This window comes from Carassius auratus, unplaced genomic scaffold, assembly GCF_003368295.1.
Source record: "Carassius auratus strain Wakin unplaced genomic scaffold, ASM336829v1 scaf_tig00021222, whole genome shotgun sequence".
Classification (NCBI taxonomy): domain Eukaryota; kingdom Metazoa; phylum Chordata; class Actinopteri; order Cypriniformes; family Cyprinidae; genus Carassius; species Carassius auratus.
This window is the reverse complement of record NW_020525092.1, coordinates 46,919-57,661: the sequence shown is the minus strand read 5'-3', so window position 1 is coordinate 57,661 and position 10,743 is coordinate 46,919. Positions and strand designations below refer to the sequence as shown.

The 10,743-nt window shown below is 38.5% G+C and overlaps 1 pseudogene; it reads right to left on the bottom strand.

Moving 5' to 3' along the window:
* Positions 1-6: 6 nt before the first annotated feature.
* LOC113076772 (lysine-specific demethylase 6A-like) overlaps positions 7-10,743 on the bottom strand; it is a 42,250-nt pseudogene continuing 31,513 nt past the window's right edge.

Sequence of the window (10,743 nt, the reverse complement as noted above, 5' to 3'; positions counted from 1 at the left end):
CAAGGCAGAGAGCTGAGGATTGTCTGAACTAAGTACACCTGGTGAGCAGGGTTTCGCCAGCAGCGTCTGCCTGGCCCTGATGGACGTGATTAGGCAGTCCTTCTGCAGTGGCAGTGCTGTTAGGTGTCCCTGTGGAATGCCCGTTTCCTGAAAGCTTGCTCTCTTTGGTGTGCACCATGCCTTGCTGTCCACCTGAGGTAGCAGAGTGATGGGAGCTTGGGGAGGGAAGGTGATTGTGACTGGCCTCCTGCGCTAACGTGTCACTGGCTGAGGTCGAAGGTTCGACCTGATTTGGAACGCCAGTGCTGGCTGCCGGGGTAAGCTGGGACGTCCCAGCGGAAGAGGAAGCCTGCTCGCCATTTGGACCTGCCGAATATGAACCTAGACTCTTTTGAAGCCCCTGCAATAAAGATAGTGTAAATAATGCAATGTTAAGCAGTGAAATTGCTACCTTAAGAATTGAAAACTAGAGAAACTCAATAGACAAGCAGAAAATCAAGATGAATGTCCATTTTTCATGCCGAATGCATCCTTCTAAACTCCTTTGTACACCGCTGTAATTTGGCTCCAAATTTCAAGTTTAGATTGTAATTTTGAACCCTTCTACAAAACAATGGACTACTCAGGAAATATTTATCCATGACATTTACGATTTTGGCACTCATCACATGTTTATCTTAAAATTTTGAGCTGGAGAAGTTTCTGAAATGTGGTTGATTTGACACAGAACGATCCCTATAGAACTTTCTTGTCATACATAACATGATCATTATGATCTTACCATATTGACCAGGACATTTAATCTCACCTGAGTGGAGTTGATGTGTTGGCTTTTCCACGGTTCATCATCCATGCTGCTGCTGGTGGGGGTTGTGCAGTTATGAGGTAGTGCATTTTGCCGCAAGTAAGGCACATTTCCGTTGCTCCCCGATCCTGGGAGGTGATTATTGCCCACAGAGATGGCATCTGTGTTACCCATGGTTCCAGCCGTGCATTGGGCGGGGCTTGCAGGGACAGGTCCATTGGCTATTGGCTGAGCAGCGCATCTTGAGAGGGTGGAGGGTGTGCGGAAAAGAGCAATGTGTGGATGTTGAGAGGAGGATGTGGAATTAGAGTTCACAGGCAATGAGGGGTCGACTATAGGACCGTTGGACACACTGGGTCGTATCTGACCCATAGCATTCAGCCTCATCTTGTTGGGGAGAGAAAGACTATCAGTATTAAAAACTCAGCAAGTTAATTTAAGCTAATTCTAGCCTGTCTAAAATTTGCAGTCTCTATGGCATCCACACGACACACACCTGCTGATTCTGTTGCATTAGACTTGAGCTGGCTTTTCCAACTGTTCCAGCATCTGCAGCTGCACTGGCTTCAGATTAGCTCTGTTGGTCCGTAACTGTTCCAGAAGCTGAGAGAAAAACAACAAAACCATAATAGTTTGCTTTAAACCAGCTCTAGTATAATATCTTGGATAGAAATGCATTAAAGAATTAATAAAATAAATCGAAATTTGAATTCAGAATGGCAATTATTTCTGAAAATCATTAGACACTGACAAATGAACAATGAGTGCTGAAAAATTCAGCTGTCATTACCAGGGATACATGTTTTACAAATTATTTTAATAGAAAATGTTATTAATTATAATAATATTTCACAATATTAAGTGCTTTTTATTATACTTTTTGCTTCATTAAATGCAGCCTTGGTGAAATTAAGAAACTTTAGTCAAAAACAAAAAGGAAAAAAGTTGCCCTGTTAGTGTTTATAAATTAGGGATGCACTTATTTTTATCAGTAGAAACAGAAAAACAGCCAAAAACATGAGCCGAAATTATACTTAAAATAATTTATTGCACACTCCACATTCCACTCTATGAATGCGCGTTCCGCTCAGTGTAGAAGACTACTGCTCATGCTCAAAAATCTGCTCTAAATAACAAGCTCAAAATCAAAGTCCACTCAAATAATGCGCCGACATAAAATTTCAATGTAGTATACTTGTTCCTGTTCGCCAATAGCGCTGCTGTGCTGTAACATGGTGTAGTACAGCTGTACTGGGCAACCTAACACTACCCTCTGCTCACATGCTCTGATTATAATAGCTTTGTAGGTTTATACATTATTTGGACAATTAGTTTTAAAAAAGTTATATCTGATTCTATTGCAAGGAAATGAATAAAAATAATATACTGCCATTTAATATTAAGGTAACACTTTACAATAAGGCTTCATCAGTTAATATGGTAGTTAATTAATATTTCTTAATGTCAGTTAATGAGAATACAGTTGTTCACTGTTTGTTAATGTTAATTCAGAGTGCATTAACTGTTAACAATCACACCTGTTGATTTTAATAATGCATTCGTAAATGCTGAAATTAACATTAACCAAGATTAATAAATGCTATAGAACTATTGTTCATTCTTAGTTTCATGTTAACTAAAGTAGTGTTACCAAGTGTTACCAATATTAATATAAATTCTGTCCAGTTTTATTGTTACTCTCAGTAAAAGTGTTGTTATTTTAGTGGCTTGTGTTTTTTAAATTCAGTATTATAAAATTGAGTTAAATTAAAAAGTCTTACAAAATTACTTTCTATTATTTAATAAAATAATAAATAATCATTACAAAGTATTTTCAGGCAAGTGCATCCAGAATTTTCCGTTTCGGTCCAGAATTTATTCCGGTGCATCCCTACCATAAATCAATAATATTCAACAATTTACAGATATAGAAACAACCATATAAATTGAATCTACCAACCTGAAGCTTCTGTGGGGCTAAACTCCAGTTGGGGACCTGATGATGACCTGGATCTTTTTCCCAGGAATCTGGTGAATTCTGATGATGAGACGAGAAACCAGTAAATAATCAAACATTGCTTGATAGTTGTAACAGATGTAACAAACTAAAATGCTGTCCTCTAGTACCCTGGCTGGACTTGCAGTCCTCTTCCTTTTGGCTGGACTGGACTGGTCATCAGTCTGGCCAGACACCATATGAGGGGGAAGAGACTGGCCTGGGATTTGGGACTGGGCTTCACTGCTCTGATGAGCTTTGCAGGTGGTCTGCTATTGGCAACAAAAACAAAATAGCAGCTAGGACAGTGGCATGAACATTTCACTAAAGTACGGTAACCAAAATTGCATTTATTGCATAAAAATCAATACTGATGTTTCAGTGACATACAGCTCCCTTATACAATATGCATAAGGATTATGTTTATGCCAACTTTCTCACTCTTAATTATATCAGTTAAATATATGAAGAAAAATATATATACACACAGTAAATTGCAGATTTAAATCGTTCCCCAAAATTTGTGACCAATATGTTGAAACAAAGGATGATGTGTTCTGATGGGTGTTATGGTCTAATGATCTAGGAGGAAATAACTTTAACCTTAGCAGTTTAAGATTATTCTCCAGAATCAATGTTAACAACAACATTGTTCTGTATGACTGAAAATTAAGGACCATTAAGTGGTACTTAATCATGAAGTCAAGCCTTACCACACACTTTGATGTTTCATTAGGGAATAAGAAATGTCATGGGTTCAATACAGGCTAAGCTCACTCGACAGCATGTGTTATACAAGATCTGTGGTTAAGGGGCTTCTGCTGATTCAACATACGGCCAATACTGCAAATACAGTGATGTGATATATCCGTTAATGTGCTAAAACATCGCTGTAATCTATTTTCAAGTTTGGGTTGAGAGCTGGGTCTAAAGCAAGCTATAATGACTTTCACCTTGATATATTAGCGTGGATATATACCTAGCCGAAACTGTAGGAGGCGAGAACGAGTCTTTAAACCTGTTTGTATGCCTACTGTGAAATTACCACATCAAATGTGACGTGCTAACATGGATGCAGCTAAGATGCCACCGGGTTTGCTTCAGGGAATTTTAGTTTTTTTTTTAAGAAGCTTTCCAATGGAAACCTCGATAAGACGCACGCCTGTTTCACACAAACTCCGTCTGCAGTATATGGTGCAGAAGCAGCACGGACTCATTGTGCTTTCACACAGGACGCGTTTGCAGTCCGCTACAAGGTAAGTAAATGAGCCATTTTAATCTAGATTAATCTAGATAAAAAAAATTATCTATGCCCACCACTTAATTAATAGTTAATAGTTAATAATTATAATTAATATTTTATATATTATTATTATTATTATTATTATATATTAACCATAATGCCACTAACAGCGTCAAGCTTAACCTGTACTGAACCCAAAACATTTCTTTAAAAAGTCACAATGTCCAAGCTACCACTAACAAATAATTTTAATGAGTCTAAACCATTAGAAGGTATAAGAGTTTCTACTGGCTTGTCTAGCTGATCTGTTCTCACCTGTTGTGTTGTGTTGAGCGCTCCCTGTCTGGAGGTGAGCTCTGCTGGGATTGGTAGGCTCCATGCCTCCTCAATACTAGGGAGCATTTTACTTTTACTTGGTAAACTACCTTGCTGAAGATTACACAACTGAGCCTAGAAAAAGATGGCGCAGAAAACATGTTCAGTGGCGGGTTCAGCTAAGCTTGAGTCAATGCAATGGTGGTATGCATCAAATCACAGATGAAAATGACACTCATATATCATCCTCAGTGAATAATATGTCAGACAAGGGGACGTGATTCAACAAAACAGAAAGGAACTCAAAAGCAAACAATGTTAACAATCAAGAAAGAAAAACACTATGATAAGCACATTAAAATGAAACATGTACACTTCCTCTCCTGATAATTTCATGCGCAAACACTCTGTCTACCTGGAGGCATTTAATGCGAGCAGTCAGAGCTGGGATGTTACTGCAGGACTTGCTGCACGTGGCATTGATGTAGCACTTGATGGCATCCTGCGGCTGGTTGCAGGACTCGTAGAGTGTGCCCAGGTCCATCCAGGCAGCCGCATGGCTGTGGTCCAGTTGCACTGCACAGATATATGCCTGTAGTGCATCCATCGGCTGGTTCTGCTGCTGATACAACACACTGGAGATGCAAGCACAGCAGAGAGGGGTGGTTAAAAAGGAAAAGCTAAATAAACAGACAGATCATTCATAACTAGATGCCACAGGTTAATGCAGGTTCAAGAAACATTTAATATCTTCAACATAAAATTTTGCCATGACAAACAATGGATGATAAACCTTTCAAATCATTTTCTAACAACTATATACAAATGTACAATTTTCATTTTCTGATTGACTTTACTGACATTTTGGGAGGTTTCATTGTGGTCTAATTAGGTAAAAAGGGTTTCCACAACTTGTGATAGGACAAAAGTTTTTATTTTATTCATGGTTGCTCTCAGTGTTAAGATTGTGATAAAGTGATTACACGGCTCTGATGAGGTCAGTGCTTTAGCTTAAATGTCTTGAGCATTTCTGTCTCACTTCTGAGAGCAACATAAACCAAACCTGAGGCAACATCAGCCCCAAATGACCCCATTTACACCCAGCTACCCGAAAAACAAACAACAAGAATGTCTCATTTTAATGTGCAAGAAATGCCTGTGAATAATAAATAGAACCAGCTTAACCTCACAAACATCAACCATTAAAGAGCTTACCCAATTGAGCACCATGTATCTGCACTGGCCTCAGACTTATCAATAGACTGTCGGTAAGATATGAAAGCATCTTGGACCTTCCCAATACTTGAGTAGCACCTGCAAAACAAGCGAAAACACATCAAAACTAGACACTTTCAGGCATATGAGTTGTAGAGATTAAATGTGACAACTGTATTGGATTTGGATTTGACAGACACTTTCAGCAAATTACAGTGGATTCGTGATATACACAAACTCAGTTTTGTAAAACAAATTAAAAATATAAACAATTAAAAAATATATCATATAATATACATGGAATAGGAATTTCATTTAAATCTGGTAAAATGTTTGCTTACCTGCCCAAGAAATACCAAGACTGTCCCGAATTGGGGTCTGCTTCTAGGGACTTCTGCAGACATTGAATAGCATAGCTGCTCTTGTTGGCTTTATCTCCCAACTGTTCGACCGTGTGATGCATCCAGCCTGAGTGAGCGATGGGAAATATGAGGATTAAATAACAAGCAGCATTCTCAACAAAACGACTAGAATACTCTCTGCCACAACACTAAGCCCTGGTGTGCACTGTGGAGGCTGTTACACTGGAACTCGTAAAGGGAGCAAATGGTTCCCCCTTAGTTATCTTCAGGGTAGGGTGGGGAGATGAGGTGGAGCAGGATCGAGGGGGGGTGTGGTGGTTTCTACCACCACCAGCAGCTTCAAAAGGTTTCAGCAGAGATGACTGTCCAAACAGCCCTTCTCCTATCCATTCCCAGCCAGCCAGAAGTTGTTAAAGAGAAGGAGATAGACAAAGGCAGTACAGACAAAGAACTTCCCCCATGTGGCCTGGCTTCTCCAATGCACTGATCCCAGCCGAGCTCTTAACACCTGTGGCAAGCGCCTGCACCCGGGAAACGTTACTACAGCAACCAGACCATTGCCAACAACTGCAGAGGCAACGTGGAAATGGTTTTATGGTAGCTGAATTTTTTTTTTTTTTACTTTCTTTTTGGAATAGCAAAAGAAATAAGCTTGGTGTGATGAAGAGCTGGGGTTTGAGGATTCACAACACGCAACTGTGCTAATAATTAAAATGATTTAATTACTTATTGATGCTTTTAACCCAAAGTACATTGCAGACAGCTCCATCCTGGTGTCCTTTGCTCATTGGTGCCGCTTTCCTAGTTGATAGATTGCCCTTAATTCATATTTCTAACCACACCATGGTATCCCAAAAGCAATCTGCACATTTATTATTAGCAATTATGTCTGGCAAAATAGCACACCCTAGAGAACTGAAAAGTATCTTAGAAAACCTGGACTGCACATTTGGGGATGCTGTTATTGAGAATCCCACTTATGTTATTTGGGGAGATGGCATGATGCAATACATTAGTGAGGACGGTCTGTTATTATGACAAAAAATTACCTAATCTGAAAATTAAAACATGGCTGAAAAACCTAAATGAAATATCCTCTCCTTACAATGTTTTTAAAAATCCACATCAGTACAAATCTGTGGAAATTATAGCTTCATAATTCCACAAACAGCTGTGCAGAATTTCAAAAACGTAAATGCAAGTTAACAATAACCTCACCACCCTCTTGAATGCTCTTTATTTTTCCACCCAACAAGACTGTGATATTTGCCACGGTTTGCCACATACATTCTTTTTTTAAAACACTGAGAATGATCCTGATCTTGTATGCTAAATCTGTGCAGAAAATTGCAGATTGCCTTCTTTGACTAATCAAGACAGAAATCACACTGCAAACATTTATCTAAATAGGAAACCCACAATTTAAAATAAAACCTGGTTTCCCACACATTTTGACAAATGAATTTTCATAACTTTCCCCAGCTGGTTGTGATTACTGGATGGATTAGGATCATTTTGTGAACACTGCACTGCAGTTGATGAAATATTTAATGGCTGAGCATAACTAGAAACATATCTGATGACAGAAATCAGGACTTTTCCATGACTACTATGACATTTTACTAACTTCCATGACTTTTCCAGGCAGACAAATCACAAATTCTGATATTTCCAGGTTTTATATGACTGTGGGAAGCAGCAAAACAAGCAAGTAAAACTCACACTCACCTAATTGTTGGAGCGTAGTTGCCTTCACCTGTGCAGGGAGATTCTCTGTTTGTAAAAGACTCTCGTAAGCTTCCTTTGCGATACGGTATTTCTTCTGCAGACAGTCAGAGAAGGAAAGAGATGTTTGAACAGACAAAAGGGTCAGCACTTTTACGGCCACTCTGGGTGGACACAAAGGGCCTCGTCAGACAGACTACAATGTACGGTGTCAGGAAGAGAGGAAACAGACTGGACACTGACCAGGCCAGACACAGGGACAAACACACAGACGAAGGGGGAGGGTCAGTCCAGACCAGACTAGACTTAACATGTCAGACAAACAGAGACATGCTCTGAATCAGTGTAACTTGAGAAGCCCTCTCAGGAAAAAGTGTTTGTTTTTCTTAGTGACCTTGACACAGATCTTTGTTGGAGCCGATGGCTGACCATCATAGCTGACCAAAACGACTCCAAACACACTTAAAAGCAATCTCATCTGTGTGTGGTGGACAATAAAATTAACCTATTATAAATCTTAAGCATTGGTTGGCTGATTAGTGCAGTCATCATTCCTTACAGCAACATTTTGTATGTACATTTCTATGAGATTTAATACAATTGCATTACATTTTAATTTAACATAAGGTGAGGTGGATGTTTGTTGAACAGAAATGACTGAATGTGTAACAAGAGTCTATCACTCATCATAAAGAATAACTAAAGGTAAGTTAAAGCAAAACCATGAGGGCAAGGTGGGGATCGGTTGGTTGAACACATACAGCGTCAAGGAGGTGCCCAAGAAACAAATCCAATCAATCAAGAGTGTATGTTTGTAAAAGCAGTAAACTGTGAGCAAAAGAAAACCCAGGGACCAACAACACTGCCATATAACCTCTAGAAACTGTTTCCTTTACAAACAGTCATTTACAAGGCCAATTGAACACAACAGTAAGGTTTTGGCTGTTTCTAAAATAACTTTAAATCTGGTAATTATGTATGAAGTACTAGTGAAATTACAAGATTCACCATCAGAAAAGCTGACGGTATCATGAAAATTGTGATCATGGCTACTAGCAGCTGCAGTTTCTGGGAAATTTGGGAAACTTTTTTGGGGGAAAAGTGTGAATACTGTGAAACACCTGATGAATGCCTTATTAAAGGGACAGTTAATCTAAAATGACTTTATTCACCCTCATGTTGTACCTCCAGGACTTTTTCTTTCTTCTGTTGAACACAAAAGAATATGAAGAATGATGGGAACCAAACAGTTGCTGGAACATTCTTCAAGATCTTCTTCTGTGTTCAACAGAAGAAATGCGTACTGGTTTGGAACAACATACTTCTCCATTTCTTCCCCATTTCTCCCCCACTTCTTCAATATACTCAAAACCTGAATGTATGGTTCTTGAAAATTCTGGAATCATGTTACGTTTAAGTTAATATCAATACACCATTTCTACTAATAAAAAAAAGTTTGAAAATAAATGTATCTTACAGAATTATCATCTAAATTTTTGACATCACAGATTAAACATTTGTTGTCTATCCCACATAGCCTTATCTTCAGTTGCTTCTAATTAAACAATATATATGATGACTATGTCTATAGATTGCAATTTACTTTAAGAACCAAGGTCTGTGTAAAAGCAAACAGTCACTGTTGCCTTCTATATTATCCAGAACATTATACCCTAAAATATGAGTATCAACAAAACACTGCTTACTCTGATAAAACGTTACAAAAAAGGGGAACACTCACCTGAATTTCATATACATGAGCGATGTGGAACTGAACTGTAGGGACAAAAAGAGGAACTGATCAATACCGGAAATCCTATTCTAATGGAAACTTTGCATTCAAAACCAGCCTTCTTTGTCTTCACTGTTTCAGCTTGAGTGTGAATAAGCTTATGGGTGTACAGACACTGGGAAGGAAGAATATTAGCTTGCACCTTTGTGCACTTCAAGCATGTCATAACTGCCCGTATGCAAGGCAACACAAGGCTGAATACAGTCATGCAGTTTCCCTGGAAACTGGAGTCTCAGGCAGGATGGAAATGGTAAGAGGAAAAATCTAACTGAAGAAATACTTTTTTCCTATTAAAAAAGACTCTCAAGTAGACAACAAACATCGCTGTTTGTGGCAAAAAAACAAAACAAAAAAAAAACTCATGCATAATGTGACAATGCAGTTTCATAATAATAAAAGAGATGTAATAAAAATGAACACGCATTGGAGGTACTTACTTTCAGCTTTTGACAAAGTGCAGGGTGTGCAGTCAATCAATGCCAGCTGAAAATGCTGCAAGAAAACGAGTGAAGTTTGATTAGACAGGATATAGTTAGTAACAAAAACAGGGTATTCTTTATTGATCTAAATTGTCATTCTGAAATTAGATCTGCCCAAATTACTTTGGCATCAAATAACAATCCCAACATAATCATCCATCAAAAGAAATTGGCTACAGCAAAAGCATGATTTCTTCTCCCACCAATGCATATGTCCAAACATAAATCTGCTTCCTCTAATAATATGCAACGAGCCATATGCGACTAATAACACAAAATTCCATTGTTACAATGCCCTTAAAAACAGATCCAACTAAATTCGCAACTGTATCATAAAATGTAATTATGAAATGGAGACAAATGTAGTAAATTAATTGATCACCATTTTCCCAAAACATCCTCAACCACAATTCCATTCATCAAACTATCCCATGACTTCACATCTGTTGAGACCCTGATACCTGGACATTTGGATGTTGGCCACAGACTTTTATTAAACCATTCAGAAAATGAGCGCAAGTACTATGCAATTTACCAGCGGTCAAAGTCAATCTAATGAAGCCTGTCATATTTCTACAGGCTATATGATATGATGTTGTGCAATAACGGACAAAACAATCATGCAGTCATTAGTTCTTGTAGGCATGCACAATATATCTGCCACCATATCGATATTGGACGATAAATTGTAATTTTTCTGTTATCGTTGTCGAACCGATAAGAGTCGCGTTAAATAACGCATTATTTCCTGCAGAGACACTTCAGATGCGCATTGTTCACCATGATGGTTTTTAGTTGCTAGAAATATCAC